The following is a 15,108-nucleotide window of genomic DNA, read 5'->3' on the forward strand; positions in this document are numbered from 1 at the left end:
CTTTCAACCCCAGGAGAGGAAGCTGGACTGTACAATACTGAACGCTATTGTTACTGATTGATACATTCATTGCCGGGTGGAATAAAAGTGTAAGGGAAAATAAAGTTACGGGTGTGAACGTTAATTTTAATATCATCAAGAAAAGTTTCATTTTTGGTATAGTGTGATGACCTCTCCTCTCTTCTTGTCCAATCAAAATTGGGGATCCTTACACTTGCAACATTGGGGGGGTGGAACACTGACCTGGAAAATAGTATAACTAGGGTAGGCTTAGTTAGCTAATTTGTCTGACTTGTCCGAATAGCTGACCTGTCACTGACCCAACGCACTCAATAGGTAATCGGGAGCAGAGGTGCTGGCGGAGCACTCTGGCAGAAGGTTTGTAACCCAGAGCGCGGTTTGAAAGCTGAAGTGCTGTACGAAGCACTTTGTTGGAGAAATCGATAATTCTTACCGGGTTCTGGCTGTTAACTGCAGAGAGGGAGTAACGCAGGCATTGCAACTTTAACTGCGGGTGCCGGTCTTAGCCTGTGGTGGTCCTGTCCTGATCCAATTTGGCTTTACCCTTCTTGATTTTGATCTGCACCTGCCTGCCTTTATGGTGCCTGCACTTTCGGTGTTCTGTCCTTTATACTGACCCGTGGCCAGGGTTAGTTCTTCACACCATTCTAGGTAAATATTCTATGTGGGTATGACTTTGTTCTGACTCCTTCTATTTTCCCACCCTAATGTTAAATGATAAAGGTTTTGCATATTGTCGTTTTCATTGCTCTGATTCCTTCTCTTTCTCTACCCTAAATGACAAATGCATAGAGACTGTCTTATAAAATCTATACATATTTTTATTCTAATCGTTATTTTCCTGATTGAGAATTGTCTATTGCTTAATGCTTGGATTAAGACACTTGAAGAATTTTAGTTAACAAGTTTAAACATTTCCCGAGTTTGTGGTTATTAAATGAGTGCAAATGTTAATGTTACCTATTCTCTTGATAACTCCCTGATCCAATAGGACTTTAGGTAACGGTGACAAGGATTGGTAAGTCAATTGTATAGGTCTTAAATGAAATTTATAAATCACTGATTAGAGGAAAGCGCACAGGTTACCTGGTTAGACTCACATTACAAGTTTAGGTTTGTTTTATGGGTCCAGGTGAGTACGGTAAACCGAGTCAGGTGACCTGCGCGCTCTATCAGTATTTCTTTTGTTAGCAGAGGTAAGGTTAGGGTTTAGTTAAGATAGGTAGGTAGTTATAGTTAGCTGGTTAATGAAAATATTTTTGCATATTTGAAATCGTATTATTGATTGTATTGATTTATGTATTATCCAAAATTGTTCGTACCTGTTATATGATTTGTCTGGAATCCCAAGGGGGCAGAATAGTGGGTGGTAAATGGAAGCCACACTGCAGTGAGGTCACTTACCTAGAGGAAATAAGGTCATGGTTAGGTAAAAAACGGAAGCACTATTTAGGGGTTTTCTGTATAAATGTGTGAATAAATGATAGCAAAGAGTTCGCTAGCAAAACTGTTGGTGTGATATCACCTAGAAAGGGTCACACGGAAGGAGTAGCAGGTTCTTCTGAGCTTGATTGATATCAAACAGGTTCGCTGGTGAAACTTTGGCTTTAGTATATCCCAGAAGGGATAAGTCTGAAGGAGTAGCATGTTCTCTAATGTTTGCGTGAAGGGTAGACGGAAGGGATCTACTCGTATTATATGAAGAGTAAGCGGAAGGGATTTACTCGTAGTGAGTGAAATATATCTTTCCTTTAAAATATTCACTCAGGTACAGCGGCAAATGTTTTTTTGTTGTTGAATAATAAAATCTGCATTAAAAAGTGAAAGAAATTAAGTTTCGTATTACCATGCAAAGAGGGGAGTCAGTCGCAGAGCTGCGCTGACGTCACTCAGAACCGCGCTGGTATTGGTTGAGATCTGGTGTGTATCTGAGATAATAATTGTAAAGGAGGGGTGAATAAAGGAGCGGTAGAACTAGTGTCACGAGAGAAGCAGCGCAACGATTGGTTGGATTTATTTGAATTCTTACATTTTGATTGGTAATTCTATAAACAATTTGAGAATAATCAGAAGATTTGCGTTTAAAAATATATATGGCATATAGGTCCGCTTGTAGGAAATAGACCTGATAGGAGATATGTAGGGTTTGCACAAGAACAGCATATAAGAGGAAGACCCTTTATCATGTATGGAGGAAAGAGAAAAATGTCATTCATTAAAAGAATTAAGAATTATTTCAAGAAAGATAAAGCAATTAAAACAAGAGAGAAATTATTATTCCACCTCCAAACACGCCCGCATCATACATGATGGTAGAAAGGGGCTATCACACTTGTGTGTGGTTAGAAAATTGGATGGAGTATACAAAAGATGATGGTGTTTTAGCATTCCCAGAAAATGGTACATTTAACGGCATAGTTTTGCACAATTTGAGAACTCGCATGAATGAGTTAGATCCCAGACCTAGATTAATAGAGTATGAGGCATTGGAGGAATGGGAAACTGAGGCTTTTGAGCAAGATAGACCCAGAAGTAATGGTAATTGGAGTAGGTTTTATCCCCTATTTCCAAAAGATACAAGAGATAAATTAATGAAATAATAATGGAGATAGTCTATGTTAGTGGAAGGATTGTATCCCGTATTAACTTTAGAAGAGCACACTGGAAGTAAAAAGAATGAGAAAACAAAACATTTAATGACTAGTGGTGAGTCAGATGATGATTATTTAGAGGGTTTATTGATGAAAAATCCACCACCTTATAATGAGGAACCAAGCCCAGTTAATCCAAATGCTCCATTTCTGAAACCACCTCTGATTCCGCAAGTGGGACATGAGACTTCGTTAGAAAAAGTATTACAAGACATGGAAAGAGAAGCATTAAATAAACAAAGAAGTGAGTTGATTCAGAAAATGTCCCAATTAAATACAAGTCCTGAAGCTCTAACAATTCCAGTAACTATTGGCCCAGTTTTACCTTTGTACGGAAATAAGCAAGCTTGTCCTAAAACTCCAGTTCTGCTACACCTGTAGTTCAGCCAAGAAAAGAACCCTAAATAGTCGATGATCAAGCATGTGAATATGAGTCAGTAATTTCCCTGATGGATTTGCCAATAAGAGAATCAGTGAGTGACTCGGTCAGAAAAAACACTCCTTTAAATTCGAGAGAAGTACAAATGGAGACATCCTCAGGTACAAGAAATACCACAGTAGTAACCCCAGAAGAAATAGAGAGATGGACACGAGAAATAGAGAAGCCAAAGTCACAGCCAAAGGTATTGGATATATTTAAATTAAGAGTCGAATTAGAAGAAATGATGGCTGGAAATGTGGGCATGAACAGATTAAATACATTCAGTGAAGATGAATTATTATTCAAATGCAAAAGTATTACTAGAAATACAAGAGTGTTTCATGAAAAGTTAATGAACATGGCAGCTAACATGGGAATTGACATTGACAAATCTAAAGTGTTACAGAAACCATATCGAGCTGAATTTTCTGACAAAGACTTGGAAAATATGAATGTGTCCGGTAGAAAAGTTCAAATCAAGGAGCTGATGTCATTATTGCAGAAATGGGGTGACCTAGAAAAATGGAAAACTAGATGAGCAAAGAAAAAGGAAGAGGCTTGATCAAAACAAACTGCTTCTGAATATGTATTAAAAGAGACAGAAAAGGTGGGAAGGTTATGTCCCATGAGAGAGGTACCAGGTGGAGGTTGTCTACATGTGCCATTGTCCAGACAGGATATTTATTCATTCACAAATGATTTCCCAAAACTTCGAGAAAAACCTGTTGAGTGGTACAGACAAGTCGAGAGATTTGTGAAGGTTTCTAACTGTCTTTTGAAAGATTTAGATGAATTATTTGACATTGTTGTTCCTGTGGATTTGTGGACAGAATGTAAGATTGCTATTGATTGGCCTAGTGATGAGTACCCTAGAGTCCCGAAGACAGGGGCACCTTCTGATGAAGTTATGAAGAAGTACAACCAGGTAATACTCTACCTCAAAGGGAAGGTGCCTGCAAAAGAGACAGATTGGACTAGGATAGATAGAACCACTCAGAATAAAGATGAATCTGTGCATGCATATTATGAATGCCTGTTACAAGTATTTAAACAGTATAGAGGTCTAGACAATATTGATATGAAGGACATGACACATTTCATCTATCGGTTTGTGGCAGGATTAAGGCCAGAAATTTCCCATTGGATTAAGGACCATAAAGTTGGGGCACTGGAAGAATGAGTGTAAGGCTGTGCAAAATGGTGACATGCCAAATAATGATTTGAATTCACAGACGTAGAATGAGGTGCCACGGAAGCAACAGCAGCAGGTAATATTTTTAGGAGCAAAGCACATAACAGTGTGGATACCACAAATTGGGAGGGAAGTGAAAGGAGAGACAGAGCGACATCACAGTTTCTTTTGAGTGATACGTTTTTCAGTGAGGATACATACTGACGGTGCCTGAGAGGGGAGGACGAGGAGTGCGTACTTGGCGCCTCCTTGCCGGTAGATCAGTCAGGTCCATACATTGAAAGAAAGGTTGAAGGAAATGATGTCACCTTTCTATTGGACACTGGTGCTACCCGTTCTACTGTGAGAACAGCAGACGTTTCAAACCTACCCCTCTCGGGAGTAGCGATCCAAGTAGTGGGTGTTTCTAATAAACAAATTAGTACCCCAGTTACAGAACTAATGGAAGATAGAATAGGCAATTTTAAAGAAATGCACAGATTCGTTGTACGTGATTCAAGTCCGGTAAATCTGTTAGGCAGAGACTTATTGTGCAAAATAAATTGCACCATCTTCTGCACCTTAAGTGGTGTTGAAATTCAAACCCCAGATGAAGATGGAGTTTATAAATTAATGTTAGCAAAACAAGAAACTGATAACAAAACATTGACCATAGAAAATATACCAAAAGAGTTACAAGACACTGTAAATCCTCAAGTGTGGGATTTTACTGGAAAAGATGTAGGATTAATGGCAAATGTCGATCCAATAAAAGTAACAGTAAAAGAAGGTGCAGTTTACCCAAATACTCGACAGTACAAAATGAGCCCGGAGATAAAAGCAGGTGTTGCAGCAGAAATAAAGCATTTGGTTGAAGCAGGCATTTTACAAGAAATAATGAGCAGTCCATGTAATTCGCCCATAATTGGAATAAAGAAACCGAGTGGCAAGTATAGGGTCGTACAAGACCTCAGCAAAATTAATAAGATTGATGTCCCATGCTGTCCAGTTGTGCCAAATCCTGCAGTAATTCTGTATCAGATACCGTGGGAGGCTGGATGGTTTACCGTGATAGATTTGTGTCACGCATTTTTCTCGGTTCCATTGCACCCAGATAGCAAATTTATTTTTTCTTTTGAATTCGACAGTCATGTGTATGTCTGGAACTGCGTTCCTCAGGGGTATACAGAGAGTCTATCGATTTTTAATCAGATTTTGAAAAAGTGCCTTGAGTCTTTGGTGCTGCCCGGACAGTCAGTCCTAGTTCAGTATATGGACGACCTATTGGTGGCGTCTAAAACTCGAAATGACTGTGTTGTTGATACCATTGCTTTACTAAATCATTTAGGTGAAGTAGGACATAAAGTATCACCTGAGAAATTACAGTTTTGCACCACATCAGTGAAATATCTGGGGCACCAGATAGAAAGAGGTGTCAGAAGGGTTACCTCAGAAAGAATCAGAATAATCAAAAACATGAATTTACCACAAACTCAGATAGAGATCAGAATGTTTCTTGGAGTTGTAGGTTACTGCAGGCAATGGATTGTTGGATTTGCAGCCCTAGCAAAACCGTTGATACAGATGACAAAGAAAAGAGCAAACGACCCAGTAGAATGGGATGTTGAAAGCATGACTGCTTTTTTGAAATTACGAGAATGTCTGTGTACAGCTCCAGCATTAGGGATGCCTGACTAGTCAAAGGATTTTGCACTATTCTGTGACACACAAGATAATTGTGCACTTTCAATTCTGACTCAGACTCATTGTCTGATGAGACGTCCTGTGGCATATTTTTCTTCCACACTAGATCCAGTGGTATCTGCATTGCCCGGATGTCTGAAAGCAGCAGCTGCAACCTGCATGAGCCTTGAGCAAAGTGAGTCCATTGTTATGGGACATCCAGTGACAGTGTATATTCCACATGCAGTTGTGATTTTGTTAACAAGGACCAAGACCCAGTATCTTACTCCTAGTCGGCTGACTAAGTATGAGCGAATCCTTGTAGGTGCAGGGAATGTAACCATTGCTAGGTGTAATATTCTGAAACCAGCAACACTGCTACCTAATTCACACTTTGCAGAAGTGAAGGGAGAAGTCGAACATGATTGTATCAACTTGACTGAATACAGTACAAAACCACGTCCAGACATAAGAGAAGAGCCATTAATTGATTCCGAATAGGAGCTATTTGTAGATGGCTCATGTATGAGACATGAGGAAGGAGGTTTGAGTGCTGCCTATGCAGTGTGCACGTTGGGGGTCCGATTGAACAATCCCATTTACCTGGAGTCAAGTCTGCCCAAGTAGCCAAATTGATTGCATTGACAAAAGTCTGCAAATTTGGGAAAAATTGGAAAGTAACCATATACACTGATAGCCAGTATGGTTACGGGGTTGTGCAGGACTATGGCCAATTATGGATGCAAAAGAAGTTTCTGACTTCTTCAGGTACTCCTATTAAAATTGGTCATTATGTAAAAGATTTACTTGAAGCAATCCAATTGCCAAAAGAAGTGGATGTGGTCAAGTGTGCTGCTCACAAATCTGGAAATGACAAAGTGACAGCTGGTAACCGATATGCTGACCAGTTAGCCCAACATTGTGCAACATTTAGAATGGCTGTAAACAAGAAAATTGAAGTAGGCGGAAACAGCTGCCAACTTATGTTGCTTGAAGGTGTGAGAACGTGGAAAGAAGTGAGAGACTTGCAAAATGAAGCAGAACCAAAAGAAAAGGAATAGTGGAGAAAGATAGGTTGTCAGAGAAGGGTTGAAGATGGTGTCATTGTTTACCTTGATGGTAGGCCTGTGTTACCAGACTGTTTGCTTGCTCCTATGGCTAGAATGTTCCACGGAGATTCTCATTTGGGGAGAGATGCCATGATATGTCTGTTCAGACAGCTATAGTTTAATGCGAAGTTCAGGAACATAGCAGAAGCACTTTGCCAGAGGTGTTTAATTTGTCAACAAATGAATCCTAGAAAGAAAACTGTAGTGTTGCCATGGAAGATTGGGAAGGCAGAGGGTCCCTTCATACGATTGCAGATTGATTTCATTCAGTTACCCCCTTGTCGAGGACTAAAATACATTCTTGTCATTGTCAGACTATTTTCAAAATGGGTGGAAGCTTATTCCACATGTAGGAATGATAGCGTCACTGTAGCCAAACTCCTACTCAGAGAACTCATACCACATTTCGGTTTTTCAGTAACTATTGAATCAGACCGAGGCTGCCATTTTAATAATGAAATAATTGGCCTAATATGTGAAGCATTCAATGTTAAACAAAAGCTGCACTGTGCATACCGCCCAGAGGCTTCTGGAGTGGTAGAACAACTGAATGGCACAATCAAGTCAAGATTGGGAAAGATATATGAGTCTTCCCGATTAGAGTGTCGAGATGCTTTACCTCTTGTTCTGATGGGACTCAGAAGTATTCCAGCCCGGAACACAGGCTTGAGTCCTCATGAAATACTAATGGGAAGAGCAATGAGGCAAGCATGGGTGCCAGGACACAAGCTGATAAATATATCTGATGATTTAGTACTGGAGTACTGCAAAGAACAAGCTGACCAAGTGCGTTCTATCTCTCACCAGGTTGGGGAAGACGCTGTCGCCAGACAAGCAACTCCAGCACATGACCTGAATTCAGGTGACTGGGTAGTGCTAAAGAAAGATACTTGAAAATCTTGCCTTGCACTGAGGTGGGGAAAACCGCATCAAGTGATTTTGGTTACCACCACAGCTGTAAAGTGCGAAGGAGTTCCACACTGGATCCATGCCAGTCATACAAAAAGAGTGACTGAACCTGATGAAACAAAAGCTGAAAGTTGTGCAGCTGAGGGGTCTCAAGATATCGATCCTGAAGTAGCTGAAGAGGAACAACCAAGCACCAATCAAGATGATTGTATTCCAGTAGTTGAGATACCTGCAGAATGCGTGAGAACCAGAAGTCAAACCTATCTAGACAGTCAGAGTGATAGTGAAGATGAGATAGGTCTAGAAGAACGGACTCAGATTACAGAAATTCAAGCCAATGGTAATCTTGAGGAGGATCAGATATACTCAGATGTTCCAAATACCTGTCAAAGCTCCAGAGTCTGAGGAGGGACAAATAGGTAATAGGGCAGAAGCTCGAGCAGAAGAAAATCAAGGGTTTGAAGAGCTTGAGCAGGATCAGATAGAAGTAGAAAAAAGTGTTCAGGAAGAAGGCGAAACAAATCCAAATCAAAGTCAAATTCAGCAGATACCTGAACAAGGCCAGATTAGTAATCAGGCAGAAGAAACAGAAATAAGACCTGGATCTAGTCAGATAGAGAGTGATACAGAAGACAGCATTGAAATAGATGTGCCACAACTGAATGAAAATAAAAGAGCATTGGAAGAAGGCCAGAGCCCAGTGCCAGCTAAAAGACTCAGAAAAGGAGCCAAGTGGCCTAGGTTTGTCAAAAGACTGAGATTTCGTCTTAAGACAATAAATGAAGAACCAGAACAAGTAAATGAAATAACAAGTCAAACTGAACAGTCTGTAATACAACCAAGAAGGAGAACTCCATGATTGAAAAGGCTGAATAATAAATTCAAAGGCCCTGAATGGACTTATATCGTTCTTGAAGATTCCGAAAACTTAGAAATAAGTGATGAAAGTGATGAAGAATTGATTTCTGATTAGACTGACGGAGAAGTGAGACCCACTTGAAAAATGTCACAGGTTAAACGACTGTGTAAAGGCTACAAAGAGGGGTTAAGTCTCCTTGGTCAGAAATGGCTGATTGTACTGTTAATGGAAGACCAAAAAAAAACATGCTGTAGAATATGCACATGTGGTATAGCGATAGTACTCATAGCATGGTTAGGACTGACAATAGCTATTCCTTACATAATGAGTAGAGACATGAAGAAGGATACTAATGAGCTACAAACAATAGATACACCTAGAAGAATGGATATACAAGAAAAAGCACTGAGTATTAAACAACAGAAGGTAGATTTAGAAGCATCAGATGAGGAAGGACTACATTATACTGGAATTAAAAATAGAACTCACTTAAATGTATTTGCAAACCTATTAGTACACTATGTAGAAGCTATGGAAATAGAAGATTGCTATGTTTGTATGAAGTTACCTACTTCGGTAGCCGAAGGTGTTACTTACCACCATTTACCACTAACGTATGTTTTTTCATGTAGTATTTTAGCTAGTTTATTCAATAAGAAAGAACCTTTGCAATATTACTATTCTAATTCAGATGTGATATTTTCTGAACTCCCTATACGTAGTAACCTGAATCTTGTACATACCAAGAGTGATGTAACACGTTATATGGGTGAATATTTTCTAACAATAGGTACAATAGATATAGCTGAAGCACACAAGAATAATTTAACATGCTTATTACGTGAAAAAGAGAACATATTTTTGAATATGGTTGAGAAAAGGAGAGAGAATTTCCATAGAAAGGCTAATGATAAGAATCATAAAATTCCTAAATGGGCCAAAAATATAGGGTTCACCCCAAATGGCAAGACTCATGCTGCTATGTTGCTGGATTTCGAGAAGAAAGGGAAACTCTGTCTCCATAGAGAGAACAATTTATTATAACAACATATTCATTGGTTCCAGTGAATGTGAACATAATTATAAAGTAATTGGGGGTTGGGGTTTCAAAGATGGAACTGAACCTGTGTTTCCTGGAATATATTTTATATGGAGAAACAAAGCTTATTATAAATTGCCTGATCATTGGTATGAGAGTTGTTATTTTGGAATAGTCTTCCCAAAGATACATCATGTAAACAAAATCACTGGAAACAATGAAGAAACGAATGGATTAATACGTAGTAAAAGAGCTAGTTTTGGAGAAATAGTAGGTGATATATTTAGTGCATTGATACCTACAGTGGGAGTGGCTCTGAATACGCAAAGAATTTGCAAATTGTCAACAGTAGTGGATCGGTTACCAACTCATACTGCTGGTGGGTTCTTGATGGTCAATACCGAATTGGTTGCGATCAGATGAATGGTTTTACAAAATCGACTTGCTCTTGATACATTATTAGCAAAAGAGGGCGTAGTCTGTAGAATGTTGAAAGCGCAACATTGTTGCCCTTACATACCTGACAAAAGTGTTGAAATCAAAGGGTATGTAAGAAATATTACACATTTGGAAAAAGTGCTCAAACCACTGGAGGTTGATAGTGCATGGAAGAGACCTACTCCTCTATAGATAGTTGACTTTCTAATGTAGGAAAAAGTTTGTAGGTAGAATACTGATGCCAATGGTGGGAATAGGCTTACCGATTTTAGGGATAATAATTTGTTGCAAATGTCGAAAGCACAAAAAGACACATACAGTAAATAAGAGAGGGAAAAAGAGAAATATTGATGAACTTGAATTAGAAGAGTTGAATGGAAATATATACAAGAAAGTGAAAAACTTTGACACAAATAATGAAAAGAAACAAAATAGAAAGTTTGAAGAGATTGAGTTGGGTGAAATGTGAAAAAAGTTGGCATATGTTTTATTAATTAGTGATGATTTAAAATATCATCAAAGAAGGGATTGATGGAGCAAGGATTTGCACATAATGCGACTTGCTTGTAATCAGTCCTCTCGACATAACGTTAATGTACTAATCAACATGTTTGTATCATTAATATCACATTACACGACATCTGAGGGAAGCTTGCATATGTGCTTTTACTAATAATAAACCGCTTGCAATAATATGGCCGCTGCTACGCGGGATTTCCTACTGCGCATGCGCCTGTCATACTCATGTGACATGACGTCTTTCGCGGCTTGGAGTGAAACTTTTGCTTCTGCGCATTAAAACTAAGATGGCTGCTCTGTGATACTGCATGCATGAAGCCTGCACTGCTGCATTTGCTAAGCTATTTGTTCTGCTTAACACTAACGCAATAGTTAAATATAAAATAATGGGTATAGAGTAGTGATAAGTGGTATACAGAACATTCATTTATTCTTTGTTCTAAAACTGTTTATCTTTTATTTTTTACATGTAACATTTTGGGCCTGATGAAAGCCCACTGCACCCATTTTGAACATGTGCACAAGACCCTAAGGGCCACATGCATCAATGTAGGATTTTGCATTTCCTAAATAGCGAAAATTAAGGAATCGCAATTTAGAAATTGCAAAATCCTATGCATCAAGAAATCCTAAAAGTTTTTAGGATTTCTTAATTTTTGGTATTTGCGATTCCTTAATTGCGAATCGCAATTAAGGAATGGCATTACATTCATTCCTATGGGCCTAGAGGCCCATAGGAATCAATGCCGTTTTGCACCTTTTTATTTTGCGAATCCCATTTGTTTGATGCATTGCAAGGTTGCAGAGGGGGGTCCAAAGGACCCCACCTGCACCCCTGAAATGTATTTTAAAGGGCATGTTTCACACACACATGTCCTAAGGACATGTGTGACTGTAACATGGAAGTTTAAAAAATGCATTTTTGAGCATTTTCAAAACTTTTCGCAAATTACCACGAGGTTCAACCACATGGTAATTTGCACCCCCTAGTTGCTAATTCGCAATTTGAAAAACAATCATGCATTGCTTTTAAGGAATCGCAAATTTGCGATTGCTTAAAAGCAATCGCATTTTTGGAAATCACTAAAAATAGCGATTTTCAAAAGAATGTATGAGGCATCCCAAAAACTTATTTAGGAATCGCAAACGGCCGAATTTACCGATTCGCACCATTTGCACTTCCTAAATAGGTTGATGCATGTGGCCCCAAAAGCTCAAGAGTCACTGGCATTGAATGCAAACCAAGTCCAAAACTTGCGAGAAGATGTGCCTGGGAGCGTGAACTTTCAACCCCGGGAGAGGAAGCTGGACTGTACATTACTGAACGCTATTGTTACTGATTGATACATTCATTGCCGGGTGGAATAAAAGTGCATGGGAAAATAAAGTTATGGGCTGGAACGTTAATTTTAATATCATCAAGAAAAGTTTCATTTTTGGTATAGTGTAATGACCTCTCCTCTCTTCTTGTCCAATTAAAATTGAGGATCCTTACACTTGCAACATTGGGGGGTGGAACACTGACCTGGAAAATAGTATAACTAGCGTAGGCTTAGTTAGCTAATTTGTCTGATTTGTCCGAATAGCTGACCTGTCTCTGACCCAACGCACTCAAGAGGTAATCGGGAGCAGAGGTGCTGGCGGAGCACTCTGTCAGAAGGTTTGAAACCCAGATCAGGGTTTGAAAGCTGAAGTGCTGGCGAAGCATTTTGTCAGAGAAATCGATAATTCTTACCGGGTTCTGGCTGTTAGCTGCAGAGAGGGAGTAACACAGGCGTTGCAAATTTAACTGCGGGTGCCGGTCTCAGGCTGTGGTGGTCCTGTCCTGATCCAATTTGGCTTTACCCATCCTGATTCTGATCTGCAACTGCCTGCCTTTATGGTGCCTGCACTTTCGGGGTTCTATCCTTTATACTGACCCGTGGCCAGGGTTAGTTCTTCACACCATTCTAGGTAAATATTCTATGTGGGTATGTCATTGTTCTGACTCCTTCTCTCTTCCCACCCTAATGTTAAATGATAAAAGTTTTGCATATTGTCATATGTCATTGCTCTGATTCCTCCTCTTTCCCTACCTAAATGACAAATGCGTAGAGACTGTCTTATAAAATATATACATATTTTTATTCTAATCATTATTTTCCTGATTGAGAATTTTCTTACTGCTTGGATTAAGACATTTAAAGAATTTTAAATAAAAGAGTTAAAACATTTCCTGAGTTTGTGGTTATTATATGAGTGCAAATTTTAATGTTACCTATTCACTTGCTAACTCCCTGATCCTATAGGACTTTAGGTACCGGTTACAAGGATTGGTAAGTCAATGGTATAGGTCCTAAATGAAATGTATAAATCACTGATTAGAGGAAAGCGCACAGGTTACCTGGTTAGACTCATGTTACAAGTTTCTGTTTGTTTTATGGGCCCGGCTGAGTATGGTAAACCGAGTCGGATGACCAGCACGCTCTTTCAATGCTATAAGCATTCCAGAAACTTTAAGGAAAGCCATCACTATAAAACTCATACAAAAGGGCCTATCAGCAAGAGGTGGCAGGGTAGTTTTTGTGATATAGGCACATGAATATCATCAGACAGAGGTATTCTATTCATGGATAGTCTTCTCTGAAGCAAATCCAGGAACAAAAGTGTTTCACTTTTACAAGGAAGGAAGATGAACCACCAGAGAAATACATTCCTTTCAAGGATATTGAAATTCCATTAACATACCAGGAGCATAACTAAAAGAGCTGATAAAAATGTATAGACAATTGGTTCAAGATGTCATGCAGACTTTTACTGTCCAAACGGCAATAAGGATTCTGCAACACACCCCTTACCAAGGTAAAACAAATAAAATTACATCACAGACTTTACATTCAGTCGTTGGTAAATTACCTGCAATGGGGATCGCACCACACCTGGAGAACTGCGACACTTGGGGTACAGTCATTGCTGCAATCTACACCAAAAAACATGGTGTTCCGTCTATGGCAGTAATACCAGATGTCCTGAAACAGATTAAAAATGAATACAGGGCAGAGCCTGCTTTAAATCTAGGTATGAAATTACTGAAAGATTTCAAACAGGTCTCAACAATAATATTAGCTAATATTAAAGGTGAAGCAGCATCCGTGGCGATCCGCCAAAAGCTAAGAGAATTTGATGTAACTGAGCAACCATATTAACTGGCCAGAAAAATTGAAAAATCCTATGAAGAATGAGGCAGAGACAGCTTGGGTGGGAAACTAGTTAAAAACCTCAACTGTCAGAAAGTCCTGAAAAGGTCTTTATTAAAAACACTCCTACTCCTCCTAAAGAGAAGTGGGAGAAAACTAAACAAACTTCTAAAGAGAAGCGTTCTCAATCCCGAGGTAGGTCTCCTCAAAAAGAGCCCTCTGAAAGGAAGTATCACATCAGGACTAGACATAATTTGAGAAAACCTGATAGATATCAAGATACTGATACATGTTCCTCTCATACCTTTCAGACTTCCTCACAGAAATCCAAAAGAAGAGGACGGTCAGAACAAAAGGAAGAACGTGTGAAGTCCAAAGACAATCAACACGTTCCAAAAAATAAGAAAACTCAATTCACCAAAAAGAAGGTAGCAGGTCTAAAAATCAGACATGACGAGGATCATGAGGACACAACTCAAGAATGGGGAATGGGCTCAAACAATGTTGGACAGCGCAGCAGAAGTCACCATAGCTCACAAGAACTTGAAGGATCATCTGGAGACAGTGGACTTTAATGACTACATCCAAGTTGAAACTGCAGATACCAGGGTTAGTATCCCACATAAGTTATATGAAGTAATACTGCGGATGGAGGGGGAAATAACTAGAAAAATAAGAGCACTCTTTTGGGAGCGGCTCTCTCAGGGTTAAGACATTCTTCTAGCTGAACAAGACTGGCCACCTGAATTTGTCAGGGAGTGCCCACATGGCAAAAATATCATTATTCCAGCTTTCTCCAACCACATTCCAATTCATTTAAAATATACCTATGCCAGGAAATGGGCAGTAGCCCAGGCTCCTGCATTATATAAAAATCACATAGGATGGGATGAGGATTTTCCTCACCATAAAATCCAGTTAAAAAATCAACCAACTGCACAAAGGCAGTACCCGGTTAAGCAAGAAGCTAAAAAACAGGTCAGGGAGATATTAGATGAACTTGAATACTAAGGGGTGATTGAAACATGCACCTCATCCATGAACAATCCTTTGTTTCCTGTCTCCAAACCAGACAAGTCATATCACCTAGGACACAGGTCGATTCTATCGTC

Source organism: Lissotriton helveticus, chromosome 4_1 (genome assembly GCF_964261635.1).
Source record: "Lissotriton helveticus chromosome 4_1, aLisHel1.1, whole genome shotgun sequence".
Classification (NCBI taxonomy): Eukaryota; Metazoa; Chordata; class Amphibia; order Caudata; family Salamandridae; genus Lissotriton; species Lissotriton helveticus.